Source organism: Octopus bimaculoides, chromosome 30, assembly GCF_046866305.1.
Source record: "Octopus bimaculoides isolate indiv1 chromosome 30, ASM4686630v1, whole genome shotgun sequence".
In the NCBI taxonomy this organism is placed as follows: Eukaryota; Metazoa; Mollusca; class Cephalopoda; order Octopoda; family Octopodidae; genus Octopus; species Octopus bimaculoides.
This window is the reverse complement of record NC_142957.1, coordinates 10,541,664-10,556,663: the sequence shown is the minus strand read 5'-3', so window position 1 is coordinate 10,556,663 and position 15,000 is coordinate 10,541,664. Positions and strand designations below refer to the sequence as shown.

Below are 15,000 nucleotides of genomic sequence, written 5' to 3'. Positions count from 1 at the left end.
ACACACACACCCATATACATCATCATCATCATCATCATCATCGTTTAACGTCCGCTTTCCATGCTAGCATGGGTTGGACGATTTGACTGAGGACTGGTGAAACCGGATGGCAACACCAGGCTCCAGTCTGATTTGGCAGAGTTTCTACAGCTGGATGCCCTTCCTAACGCCAACCACTCAGAGAGTGTAGTGGGTGCTTTTACGTGTCACCCGCACGAAAACGGCCACGCTCGAAATGGTGTCTTTTATGTGCCACCCGCACAAGCCAGTCCAGGGGCACTGGCAACGATCTCGCTCGAAAATCCTACAGGAGCCAGTCAGGCGGTACTGGCAACGGCCACGCTCAAAATGGTGCATCTCATGTGCCACCCGCACAAGAACCAGTCCAGGGGCACTGGCAACGATCTTACTTGGCTTGCCGGGTCTTCTCACGCACAGCCCATTTCCAAAGGTCTCGGTCCGTAGTCATCGCCTCGGTGAGGCCCAATGTACGAAGGTCTTGCCTCACCACCTCAGCCCAGGTCTTCCTGGGCCTACCTCTTCCACGGGTTCCCTCAACTGTTAGGGTGTGGCACTTTTTCACGCAGCTATCCTCCTCCATTCTCACCACATGTCCATACCAGCGCAATCGTCTCTCTTGCACGCCACAACTGATGCTTCTAATGTTCAGCTTTTCTCTCAAGATACTTACACTCTGACGGGTATTCACATTGACATTACACATCCAACGGAGCATACTGGCTTCATTCCTTGCGAGCTTACGTATGTCCTCAGCAGTTACAGCCCATGTTTCACTGCCATGTAGCATGGTTGTTCGTACGCATGCGTCATACAGTCTGCCTTTTACTCTGAGTGAGAGTCCCTTTGTCGCCAGCAGGGGTAAGAGCTCTCTAAACTTTGCCCAGGCTATTCTTATTCTAGCAGCTACACTTTCAGCGCACCCACCCCCACTACTAACTTGGTCGCCCAGATAGCGGAAGCTATCGACTACCTCTAGTTTTTCACCCTGGAATGAGATAGAAGTTGTTTCCTGTTTGTTTGCAGTCTTTATTGCACCTGAACATCTGCCACAAACAAAAACTAACTTGCTAGTTAACCTGCCTTTGATGTTGCTGCACCTCTTATGTGTCCATAGCTTGCACCGGGTACATCTTATAGAGTTACTACCTACTCCTTTTCTACATACTGAGCAGGGCCATCTACCTGAAGGGGTTTGTGTTTTATCTACCTTCCTACTTATTAGGATTTTGGTTTTAGCTAGGTTGACTCTAAGGCCCTTCAATTCTAGACCTTGCTTCCACACCTGAAACTTCTCCTCTAGTTCTGATAGTGACTCCGCAATTAGGGCAAGGTCATCAGCATAGAGGAGCTCCCAGGGGCAACCTGTCTTGAACTCCTCTGTGATTGCCTGGAGGACTATGGTAAATAATAGGGGGCTGAGGACGGAACCTTGGTGGACCCCTACCTCTACCCGGAATTCATTGCTGTACTCATTTCCAACCCTCACCTTACTGGCCGCATCTCTGTACATGGCTCGCACAGCTCTCACTAGCCATTCTTCTATCCCAAGTTTCCTCATTGACCACCAGATAAGGGATCGGGGGACCCTGTCAAAGGCTTTCTCCATGTCAACGAAAGCCAGGTACAGAGGTTTATCCTTGGCTAGGTATTTCTCTTGCAACTGTCTCACTAGAAATAAGGCATCAGTAGTGCTTTTACCTGGCACGAACCCAAACTGCATCTCATCTAAATTGATTCGCTCCCTAATTAGTTGGGCTATGACCCTCTCTGTAACTTTCATAACCTGATCTAACAGCTTGATGCCTCTGTAATTATTTGTATCTAAAGCGTCCCCTTTACCTTTGTAGCAGTTGACTATGATGCTGCTACACCAGTCATAGGGTATGACTCCTTCGTGTATCACCTGGTTCGTAATACGGGTGACTAGGCTATAGCCAACACTGCCAGATATTTTGAGCATCTCTGCAGTGATTCCTGATGGGCCGGGGGCTTTCCCGGTCTTCATACTCTTAATTGCTTTATCTACCCTGGTACTATCAACTCGGATAGCTGGTCCCTCTATTGGGTCGACATAAGGCAGGCTCTCTTTCTCCCATTCATTCTCTTTATTAAGCAATCTATCGTAGTGGCATCTCCAGACCTCTTTCTTTGCATCCTCATTTAATGCAAGCGTACCATCATCCATGCGAACACATTTCTCTCCTACAACATCACTATTCTCTCTCCTACACTGTCTTGCAACCCGAAATACCTCGAGTCTTTGGTCCTCACGGCGCAGAACATTGGCAAATCTTTCCTTATCTGCTTCCCCTCTGGCTAAATAAACCTGTCGCCTAGCCTCCCTTCTGGCACATTGGTACAATTCCCATATATAGTAGTAAATGGTTGTAGTGTTGGTGTAGTGTAGTCAATGGTGGTGGCGGCATTGATAGTGTTCGTGGTGGTGGTGTAGTGTTGTGGCGTTACAGTAGTACAGTATTGGCAGTAGTAGTTACAGTAGCATCATCGTCATCATCATTTAATGTCTGTTGTCCATGCTGGCATGGGTCGGACAGTTTGACTGGGCTGGCGAACTGGAAGGCCACGCCAGACTCCAGTCAGATTTGGCACTGTTTTTCTACTGCTGGATGCCTTCCCTAACGCCAACCACTCCAAGAGTGTAATGGGTTGCTTTAACGTGCCACCGGCATGAGTGCCATTTGTTGTGTGACACCGGTATCTTCCATGTCTGCAATTTTACTTGGCTTGATGGGTCTTCTCAAGCATGAAACAATTTTTTTTTTTTTTTTCCTACTCAAGGCACAAGGCCTGAAATTTTGGGGGAAAGAGCCAGTCGATTAGATCAACCCCAGTACACAACTGGTACTTAATTTATCGACCCTGAAAGGATGAAAGGCAAAGTCAACCTCAGCGGAATTTGAACTCAGAACACACAGACAGATGAAATGCCGCTAAGCATTTTGCCCAGCGTGCTAACCATTCTGCCAGCTCACCACTTTAAGAATAATAATAATAATAGTCCTTTCTAATAAAGGCACAAAGTCTGAAATTTGGGTGGGGGTTAAGATGGGACTAGTGGATTATATCAACCCCAGTGTTTCACTGGTACTTATTTTATCGACCCCCGAAAGGATGAGAGATAAAGTCGAGCCTGGCAGAATACGAACTCAGAGCGTAATGTATGAAATGCATGCTTGGGTAGGGTAATATCCCGGTGCCCTCCACACGTAGCACTCAATCCAAGCACCTGGTTACCCGCACTTTAAGGCCGGTGTGTAAGAAAGTCCACTGGTGTAGGAACTCCACTTACTGCAGTAGCTGGTACGGTTAGTAAGTATTGTGTTGGGAGCAAAGTTTAGGACGAAGGGAGAAGATGGAAACATCAGCGTAGTGTCAGTTTAATATTAGTTAAGACTGTTTCAGTAACATTCCACTGAATGTTGATAGATGGATAGCTGGAGAGACAGACACAGAAATATAGATGGATAGAGAGATACACAAACAAGATTAGATGGATGGAAGGATAGACAGCTAGATAAGATAGCTAGACAGACAAATGGATAGATCAGTGGTTTCCAGCCCTTTTATTTAAAGGAGATTTCCCATGGACCCCTTTTAATATGATTATTCTTATGTGTATATATACTTGGAAACATATGCGTCATGGTTCCGAGTTCATTCCCACTGCGTGGCACCTTGGGCAAGTGTCTTCTACTATAGCCTCGGGCCGACCAAAACCTTGTGAGTGGATTTGGTAGACAGAAACTGAAAGAAGCCCGTCGTATATATGTATGTATATATATATATATATATATGTGTGTGTGTGTCTGTGTTTGTCCCCCCAACATTGCTTGACAACCGATGGTGGTGTGTTTACGTCCCCATAGCTTAGCGGTTCGGCAAAAGAGACCGATAGAATAAACACTAGGCATCCAAAGAATAAGTCCTGGCGTCGATTTACTCGACTAAAAGCGGTGCTCCAGTATGGCCACAGTAATATGACTGAAACAAGTAAAATAGTAAAAGAGTAAAAGAATATATATATATATATATATATATATATATATATATATATATATACATGCATATATGGATACAGGACATCACCAATGGTGCAAATAACATGAAATATGTAAACAAAACAAGTTAAATACGTAAACAATGAGAAAAAAATGGAAAACAGGACAAGTAAACACTGAGAAAGGACCCCTCCATCAGTTGTCGGTTCTCTCTCCACTCCCCATTTTGAGCATTCTACGACACTGAGTCTTCAAAGACAGTTGTTCCCATAAATTCTAAAATAAAATTTAGGATTTATGGAGGGTCAAAGTTGGGAACAATGAAATGACAGTAGAGACATACAAAGAAACCGAACAAAAACAAACATGGAGGGTTGTTAGACCAGAACGAGAGGAAAATAGTGAACACAGGGAGAAATATTTTTTTTAGAACAGAAAAGGGATCTTTTTTAAAACGGGGGCCACATTTTTCATTAATGTTTTACGTAGTGTTTTTGGTACCGAAAGACTTTCAAACTTCGTATACTTATCTATTTTGTGTTATAGAACAGAAAAATATTTTTGTATTCGAATTTATTTCATGTAAAAAATTGTCTTATTTCGATAATTTCAACCAATCACTGACAAGTATTCAGTTGTTTACATTTACTCCTTTGGCTGATTAAGCCATAGCTTCGTTTTATTTGCTTTTTTCATTTTAAATTTGCTTTTTTCATTTTCTTTTTTTCTTCTTCGTTTTATTTGCTTTTTTCATTTTAAATTTGCTTTTTTCATTTTATTTTTTTTTTCTTCGTTTTATTTGCTTTTTTCTTTTTAAATTTGCTGTTTTACCCTAACCCTAACCCTAACCCTATCACCGATAGAATTGTTTCAGAATCGTTTGTTTATGTAGTCGGCACTTAATGTATATCGGCTGAATGGACGTCAGTGATTGGTTGAAATTAGAGAAATACGACAACTTTAACATGGAATAACTTAGGGATTTCTTTTTTTTTTTAAGAAGACTAAGAGAAAAAGATGTTTTATATGACACATTCTACCAGTGTTCCAAGTTTCAAAGTGTTTCGTTAATGAAAAATGTGGCCCCCGTTTTAAAAAAGATCCCAGAAAAGATATATATATATATATATATATATATATATATATATATATATATATTTATGAAATTTTGAATTTACTTCATGGACCCCCCCCCCCCCCAGTAATACCTTTGCAGGCCACCAGGGACCTGCAGAACCCAGTTTGGGAACCACTGGGATAGATAGATGTAAAGATAGATAGATGGATGAATGGAAAGACAGCTGGACCAATAGACAAATAGAAAGGTAGGTGGAAAGAGGTAGAAGGCTAGAGGGACAGATGGAGAAGCAGACGGAGACAGAGGGGAAGTGAAGTAGATGGAAAGACATGTGAAGATGGACAGACAGACAGACAGATAAGGCGGCGAGCTGGCAGAATCGTTAGCAGGCTGGGCGAAATGCTTAGCCGTATTTCGTCGGCCGCTACGTTCTGAGTTCAAATCCCGCCGAGATCGACTTTGCCTTTCATCCTTCCGGGGTCGATTAAATAAGTACCAGTTACGCACGGGGGGGGGGGTTCAATCTAATCGACTTGATCCGTTTGTCTGTCCTTGTTTGTCTCCTCTGTGCATAGCCCCTTGTGGGCAGTAAAGAAATAAGATGGACAGATAGAGGGAAAGACAGACAGACAGACAGATAGATAGATAGATAGATAGATGAGACAGACATGTATCTATCTATAGATACTGTATCTATAGATACTGGAGGCGCAATGGCTCAGTGGTTAGGGCAGCAGACTCACGGTCATAGGATCGTGGTTTCGATTCCCAGACCGGGCGTTGAGAGTGTTTATTGAGCGAAAACACCTAAAAGCTCCACGAGGCTCCGGCAGGGGATGATGGTGGCGAACCCTGCTTTACTCTTTCGCCACAACTTTCTCTCACTCTTACTTCCTGTTTCTGCTTTGTGCCTGTAATTCAAAGGGTCAGCCTTGTCACACTTTGTGTCACGCTGAATATCCCCCTGAGAACTACGTTAAGGGTACACGTGTCTGTGGAGTGCTCAGCCACTTGCATGTTAATTTCACGAGCAGGCTGTTCTGTTGATCGGATCAACTGGAACCCTCGACGTCGTAAGCGACAGAGTGCCAATAGATACTGTATTTTAACGTGTATGAGGAACCCTTTTCTGTTCAAAAAAATGAGAGTTTCTTATACATGGATAATATTATAATCCCTTACAAAACCTTTTTTCCCAAATTTTAAGCCCCCAAAATTAGGGGGTTCCTTATAGACAAGGGTTTCCTATATACATTAAAATACAGTTGATAGATAGATAGATGGGTGGTGGAAAGTGATAGAGAGACAGACTGGTAGGTAGACATAGACAAATAGATGTACAAACGGCCAAACAGACAAGCAGATAGTAAGATAGACATAATTTAATTACACTCTTGTAGTGCGTTTCTCTTGCTTGTTTCAACACAGACAAACACACACCAAACAATCTCTTTCGCTCTCTCGCTCCTTGTCTGTCTACTTTAGCATTTAAAAACACACACACACACTTGTGTATGTAGTATTGGGTGTGTATGAATGTGTAAAAATGTAAGAGAAAAGTAGTCAAGGTGATGATGGTGGTGTGGGGGGGGGCATTATTGCTGCCCAGTTAAGTAGGGAGAGAGAGAGAGAGAGAGAGAGAGAGAGAGTAAAGAGAGAGATACAGAAGGGGAAGTGCAGGGAGTGGGGGGGGGGAGAATGAAAGTCATTGTTTGTTGTGTGCCCACCACCACCACCGCCACCGCCACCACCACCACTACCAAAACATCTGGTCAATGGAGTGGCCACAGCTGGACTAAGTAGTTTACCACTTATCCTGGCAATATTTACTAGCAGACCAGCTGTAACTGTGTGTCTAAATATATCAAAAGAGAGCTATAGGTATATATATGTGTGTGTGTGTGTGTGTATGTGTATATATATATATATATATATATATATATATATATATGTGTATATATATATATATATATATATATATATATATATATATATATATGTATATATGTGTGTGTGTGTATATATATATGTGTGTGTGTGTGTGTGTGTGTGTGTGTGTGTATATATATATATATATACACACACACACACATATATATATATAGAGAGAAAGAGGGGAGATGTATGTATAATGTATATATATATATATGTATATATATAGAGAGAGAGAAATGTATGAATATATGTGTGTATATATGTGTGCGTATATATGTATATGCATGTATGTGTGTGTGCGTATGTCAGTAGAAGCATATGGTATGCCAGTGTGTGTGTGTGAGTGAGCTTGTATATATATATCGATTAGTGCATGTGCATGTATGTATGTGTGTGTGCATGTGCGTGTATATATATGTGGATGTATGTATGTGTGTGTGTGTGTGTGTGTATGAATTTAAGTGGAAGTGAGTATAAGTTATGCCTGTGTATGTGTGATTGCATGCATGTGTGTATATTGATTTATGCATATATGTATGTGTGTGTGTGTGTATATATATATATATATATATATATATATATATATATATATATATATATATACATACACACACACATATAGTATACAGTTATCTCAATGTTTGTTCTATTGTGTATATTTACAATGACTATATATATATATATATATATATATATATATATATATACACACACATGAACATACATGCACACAAATATACAGAAGGTGAAACAAGTTTACATGAACCAGCTGTGATGTGGAGTGATAATGGTGTATGTACCCCCCCCCCCCACCACACACACACACACACACATACACAAACACATATACACATGTGTGTGTGTGTGTGTGTGTGTGTGTGTGTGTGTATGTGTGTGTTTGTACTATACATACATACACACTCACAGCTGTGTGATAGCCAGTTAGTCCCAAGCAGCCAGAGGTGGTAGTGGTGTTTACATACCCTAAGGGAGGGTGTACAAAGGGAATAGGGCGGCTTAGTTTATATACCCTGTCACAGATCCTTTCTACACACACACACACACACACAACTACAACTATCTCACTGTATATTTATTTGTAGTGCAATATGTGGATTCACAGAATCCTGTGGCTATCACAGAAAGCTCCTCCACTGGACCTGGCAATCAGACCACATATAATGCCAAGTTCTATGCAACGTTTTGGTGATCCGATGAGCTGGCCTTCTTTATCTGCTTTGATTTGTTGATACAGAATTGTATAATGCATAGCATGTATATTAGTGCAGACATGTAAGCAATTTATTATACACTGAAATTATTACATGATGAACGCTGCGAAACAGCTGTAATCCTAAGAAAATCAAATGCTTAAGTAAATATATTCACCTCTCATACCACCTGACTTTTTATGGTTTATATATACATGTGTATGCATGTGTGTGTATATATATCTTTTACTTGTTCAAGTTATTAGACTGTGGCCATGCCGGAGCACTGCCTTGAAGAATTTTTAGTTGAATGTATCGACCCCCAGGACTTATTTTCTAAAAACCTTGTACTTATTCTATTGGTCTCTTTTGCCGAACCGCTAAGTTACAGAGACATAAACACACCAGCATCGGTTGTCAAGCAGTGGTGGGGGGACAAGCACAAACGCAAAGACACACACACACACACACACACACACAGAACAAGCTTCTTTCAGTTTCCATCTACCAAATCCACTCACAAGAATTTCGTTGGACTGAGGCTATAGTAAAAGACATCTGGCCAAGATGCCATGCAGGGGTACTGAACCCGGAACTACATGGTTGGGAGGCAAGCTTCTTACCACATGGCCACACCTGTATGTACTAAATGCTTTCAAAACATCATTTGGTTTGACTTCATTATTGTGACATATATTTTACTTTCTGAGTTCAAATCCCACCGAGGTCAACTTTGCCTTTCATCCTTTCGGGGTTGGTAAAATAAATACCAGTTAAGTGCTGGGGGGGGGGGGGGTCAATGTAATTGACTAGCCCCTCCCTCAAATTTCAGGCCATGTGCCTATAGTAGAAAGAACTATTGCAACATATATGGTATAAGTGTATACACGTGCGTGTGTGTGATAAATACTATATCAGGAAGTAAACAATGATTACAAATGTATTCATTCATCATCCTCTCTCATGGTGCTTCCGCCTTCCAGGCTGGTATGAGTCAAATGGTTCAACAGAATCTGCTAAGCCAGAGGACATGTGGTGCTGCAACATCAGCTTTTGGTTTGGTTTCTTTAGTCGGAAGCCCTTCCTAACGCCAACCAAAGTCAGTCTTCCATGTTGCCATTGGTTAACTTATCCGACAGAATTCAACCAACCAGAATACTGCATTCAGTTCCAGTTATCTGCTTTTGGTTTGGTTTCTTCAGCCGGAAGCCCTTCCTAACACTAACCAAAGTCCGTCTTCCATGCTGCCATAGGTGAACTTATCCAACAGAATTCAACCAACCAGACGACTGCATTCAGTTCTAGTTGTCTGCTTTACTCAGAACACAAAAACTTTTCGAGCTGGGGTGTTGTATTGAGAAGTGGGGGCTTTGTGTCAGGTGTTGAGGGGCTGAAAAAAGTAGGACAGGGAAAAGGGGCTTGCTGACGAGGAGATACTAGAAAGGGAGAAATGACAGTGGAGATGGGGTGTCAGGGTATATTGTCATGATGGGCTTCTTTCAATTTCCACAAAAGTTTCGTTAGCCTGTGGCTGACACTCCATCGGTTATGATAACGAGAGTTCTAGTTCATCTAATTAATGAAACAGCCTGCTCGTGAAATTAATGTGCAGGCAGTTGAGCACTTCACAAGGACACGTACCATTAATGAAGTTCTCGGGGAGATTCACAATGATGCAAGTGGACAGGCATGTGTACTCTTAATGAAGATCACGGGGAGATTCAGAATGATGCAAGTGGACAGGAGCAACATGAAAATAAAGGGTTTTTCTCAAGGACACAATGCACTGCCAAGAATCGAACTTACCCCTATCCCCTAAGCCACGCAACTTCACTTGGCCTGGGGCTACAATGAAAGGCAATAACCAAAGGGGCCAGACCTAAAGCCAAATGGCTGGAAAGCAAAGTTCTTAAGCACTCACCCAGAACCCTACCTGCACCTTAAAAATATAAAATGATTTGAAAGACATGTGAGTGACAATGGAGTGTGGGGTTTTGTGTATTTTGTGGTAGAAAAACATATTCAATACAACCTTGTATTGGAAGTGCATAGAGCATGACGAACATTAGCTTAAGTATGAGATAAACAGATATTATATTATATTATAATATATATATATATATATATATATATATATATGTTAAATATATATTTTTTTTAACCAAAAAATTTGGTAAAAAATATATAGTATCTGTTAACAGTCTTAGCAAAAAACTCACAGTTGAGTTTTTGAATATATATCAACTTTAAATGGAGCTCAAAATTGATCCGTTGAAACTACTTTATTACAACAACAATAACAATAATAATAACAAATAAGTCAATTTATTTGTTATTATTATTGTTATTGTTGTTGTAATAAAGTAGTTTCAACGGATCAATTTTGAGCTCTATTTAAAGTTGATTTTATATATATATATATATATATATATATATATAAACTGCACCTTGTGGTTTTGTTTGATCAAGATTAGAAACAAAAGAAAATGTGTTTATTGACAGTGTAAGAGGTGTAGTTCACCAGCTGTTGTCTCTTATGCTTGTGGGATGGTAGAGGATAAATTAGGTCTTGTGTTGGCAGTTTCAAATGACCTCAGTTCTTATTTTCATTTTAGACTGGCAGAGAGAGAGGTACTCACTGTTTATATCTCCATCTATATATATATATATATATATATATATATATATATATATAAAGTGGAACCCTGGTTTAAGAACTGAATGCTACTCATCACAAACAAATCAATTCACAAAGAATTTTTTTTTTTCAAACTTAAAATGTCTTGGGTGATGAACGATGTCTTGAATAACGAACACACAAGCTGGCAACAATAGCATCAACAGGAATTTTTGAAAGTTGGTTTTGGGGGTGTTAGGGAATTTTTTGGTATCTTTTTTTTTTTTTGATAAAATGTCTACAATTTTAGTTTCATTAAGGTCTTGGACAAGTGGGCTAATAATGATACCAAGGTATAAATCAGTAAAGACAAATGCGAATGTCGTGGGTTCAAACCCCAAACTGGTCAATGTGTTTACGTTTTTCATAAGCACAGGAGTGGCTGTGTGGTAAGTAGTTTGCCTACCAACCACATGGTTCCGGGTTCAGTCCCACTGTGTCGCACCTTGGGCAAGTGTCTTCTTCTATAGCCTCGGGCCGACCAAAGTCTTGTGAGTGGATTTGGTTGACAGAAACTGGGTTGTACTTATAATGCAAAATGGTTCGGCCTTGTCAGACAGTGTCATATTAAGGGCAGATGTCTGGGGAATACTCAGCCAATTACATGCTAGTTCAGGAGCAGATAATTCAGTGGAGGTCAAACAACTGAATCCTCATTGATTGATACATGTACATGCACATGTGTGCACAGATGCATATATGCATGTGTTTATATATATATATATATATATATATATATATATATATGCACACACACACACCCATATACATATATGGTAGTAAATGGTTGTAGTGTAGTCAATGGTGGTGGCGGCATCGATAGTGTTCGTGGTGGTGGTGTAGTGTTGTGGCATTACAGTAGTACAAGTATTGGCAGTAGTAGTAGTAGTAGTAGTAGTAGTAGTAGTAGTAGTAGTAGTAACAGTAGTAAATGGTAATGTGGTATATATAATAAAGCTGTTTAAGCTGTAGTTTGTAATGAAGTCACAAATCACAGCTTAGGTTGAAATGTACAACATGGATCGTTATCTTAATTGACGAAATGGAGTTGTATAGGCGGTGGTGGTGGTGGTGGTGGTAGGAATGATGGTGACGGTGATAGTAGGAGGTGGTGTGGTGATGGTAATGATTTGGTGATGGTGGTGTTGGTGTTGGCGTCTGTGGATGTTGTGGTGATGATGGTGGTGGTGTAAGTGGTGGTTCAGGTGGGTGGTGGTGGTGGTGGTGGTAGCAGTGGTGTGAATAATGGTGTGGTGCAGCGTAGCAGTACAGATGGTGGTAGTGGGGGGGAGCAGTGGTGGTAGAGTAGAGGTGGGTGTTGATGAAAGTGAAAGAGTAAGTGAAGTAGACCAGGGATGAGAGACGAAGATGGAAGGATGGAAGGAAGCAGGAGAGAGAGAGAGAGAGGAAAAGAGATGGAAGGAAAGAGAGAGAGAGAGAGAGAGAGAGAGAGAGGGAAGCACGAGAGTGAGGAAAGAGCGAGAAAGAACAAAGTGTGAGAGACAGAAAGGATATGAGAGAGTGAGGGAGAGAGAGGGAAAGAGAAAGAGTGAAAGAGACAGAGTGAAAGAAACAGTGAAAGAGGGGAGAGAAAGAGAGGAGGAGGGGGAGGAGAGGAGAGGGGGAGGAGTGGGGGAGAGAGAGGTGGAAAGCCATCTCATTTGCATACATCCCATCACGTTCACTACTTAACATTCAATCCTGGCAACAAACAACAACAACGACAATAGCCATCGTCCTCATCATCAACATCATCCCTCTCATCCTTACCAAAATCAGCATCTCGACCCCCCACCCCTACCACAGTACCACCACTACCACATCCACCATCATCAAAACTCTCTAAGATAATTGGATATTTAAAGCAATAAAATCCATTTTACACACACACACACTTTTATATATATATATGTATATATATGCCAATATATGTATATATATATATATGTGTGTGTGTGTATATATATAAAGGCATATATGTATCTATATAAATGTATGTTTGTATAAATGTATATGTTAATGTGTTTATATATATATATATATATATATATATATATATGTGTACATATGTATGTATGTATGTATATACATATGTATATCTACAAATACACACACATGTCTGTGAATAGGTATATCCATGTGTGCATATATATACTATGTGTGTCTATAATATAAACACACACACACACACATATATATATATATATATATAGATATACATATATAGAAAAACACCGAGTTCATGTATACGCGAAAGAGAATTTTTATATATTTTGTGGTACAGAAACCAATAACTTTTCAATACACCCTTGTATTGGCTGAGTACAGAATGTGATGAAGGTTAATTTACATGGGAGATAAACATGGATTACGCATCTGAGCCTCATTCTGCGGTTTGGTTTGATTGGCTCCCAGTCTCCCACCCATGTCAGTGGGGTCGGAAGCAGAAGGAGTGACTCTTAGCAGTGTCAGAGGAGTAAAATCACTGACTGTCATCTATCCTGTGTGGAGACAAGAGCAGCAGGGACAGGAGTGGGTCACCATTGAAATTCTTGAGGATGAATTTAGTCATGTGTTGGCAGTGTGAGATCAATTCAGTTTTACTGTTTTTTTGGGGTTTTTTTTATCATTTAAGACTGGGATAGAGTAGTGTTCACTGTTATATTGACATAAGCGCAAGCATAGCTGTGTGGTTGAGAAGCTCACTTTGCAACCATGTGGTCCTGTGTTCAATCCCACTGCACAGCAACTTGATCAAGTGCTTTACTATAACTCAAGGTAGCTCAATGTCTTATGAGTGAATTTGGCAGGTAGAAACTACGTGGAAGCCCATTATGTGTGTGCCTTTGTGATGTTTGTTCCCCCACCTCACCAGTTGACAACCAGTCAAAGAGACAGTTTGTCAAAGAGACTGATACAATTAAGTACAAAAAAACTTGCTCAACAACAACAAGGAAGGAAGGACACATGAGATAATGTAGTCCTAGATACACTATGTCTGAATAAAAGACCGGATGGTCACAGCTGGAGCATCTTTGATCATAGGTCTACTGGATCGGGACTGACCTGGGGCTAAACAACAACAAAGAAGAGCACATTAGATAGTGTAGTCCTAGATACACACAGCTGAATAAAAGACAGGATGGTCATAGCGGGAACATGTGGAACTGAACCCAGAACCATGTGGCTGGGAAGCAAGCCCTTTACCACACTGCCACCTATAATAAAAACACATTAATCTCATAGGTTTCTCTATACTTAAGCAGACTACAAATTTATTATTCTTAAACAAGGATATTATTGACAGTAACTTCAAAGTTTCAGCCTGTTAACCCATCATCGGACTAATATATTTATATATATTCTTTCATTTGTTTCAGCAATGTGACTGCGGCCATGCTGGAGCACCGCCTTTAGTCGAATCAAATCCAATCCCAGGACTTATTCTTTGTAAGCCTAGTACTTATTCTATCGGTTCCTTTTGCTGAACCGCTAAGTTACGGAGACGTAAACACACCAACATTCGTTGTCAAGCGATGGTGGGGGTGGGGGGACATACACAGACACACAAACATATACATATATATATATATATATATATATATAACGGGCTTCTTTCAGCTTCCATCTACCAAATTCACTCAAAAGGCTTTGGTCAGCCCAAGGCTATAGCAGAAGACACTTGCCCAAGGTGTCATGCAGTGGGACTGAACCCGGAACCATGTGGTTGGTAAGCAAGCTTCTTACCACACAACTACGCCTATATATATATATATATATATATATATATATATATATATACACACACACACATACATACATGGTGGGTTTCCACAATCACCTACGAAATCCACTCACAAGCTTTAGTCGGCCCCCAAGGCTTGTCCCAAGATGCCCTCAGTGGGGCTGAACTCAAGACCAAGCTTCTTAACCACATAACCACACCTGCGCATGTGCAAGTACAGTGGTAAGTGGTAATATTGTGCTAAGTTTCTCAACAGTATAGGCGCAAGTACAACAGTGTCCATGCTAGGATACTAGTAACAATAGTACAAGTGA

At 40.6% G+C, this 15,000-nt stretch overlaps 1 protein-coding gene across 2 annotated transcripts in view; it reads right to left on the bottom strand.

The window, feature by feature from the left end:
• The window catches only part of LOC106880077 (protein CBFA2T1), a 144,501-nt gene that overhangs the window by 18,889 nt on the left and 110,612 nt on the right, over positions 1–15,000 (bottom strand). The gene's annotated exons all lie outside the window — the stretch shown is intronic.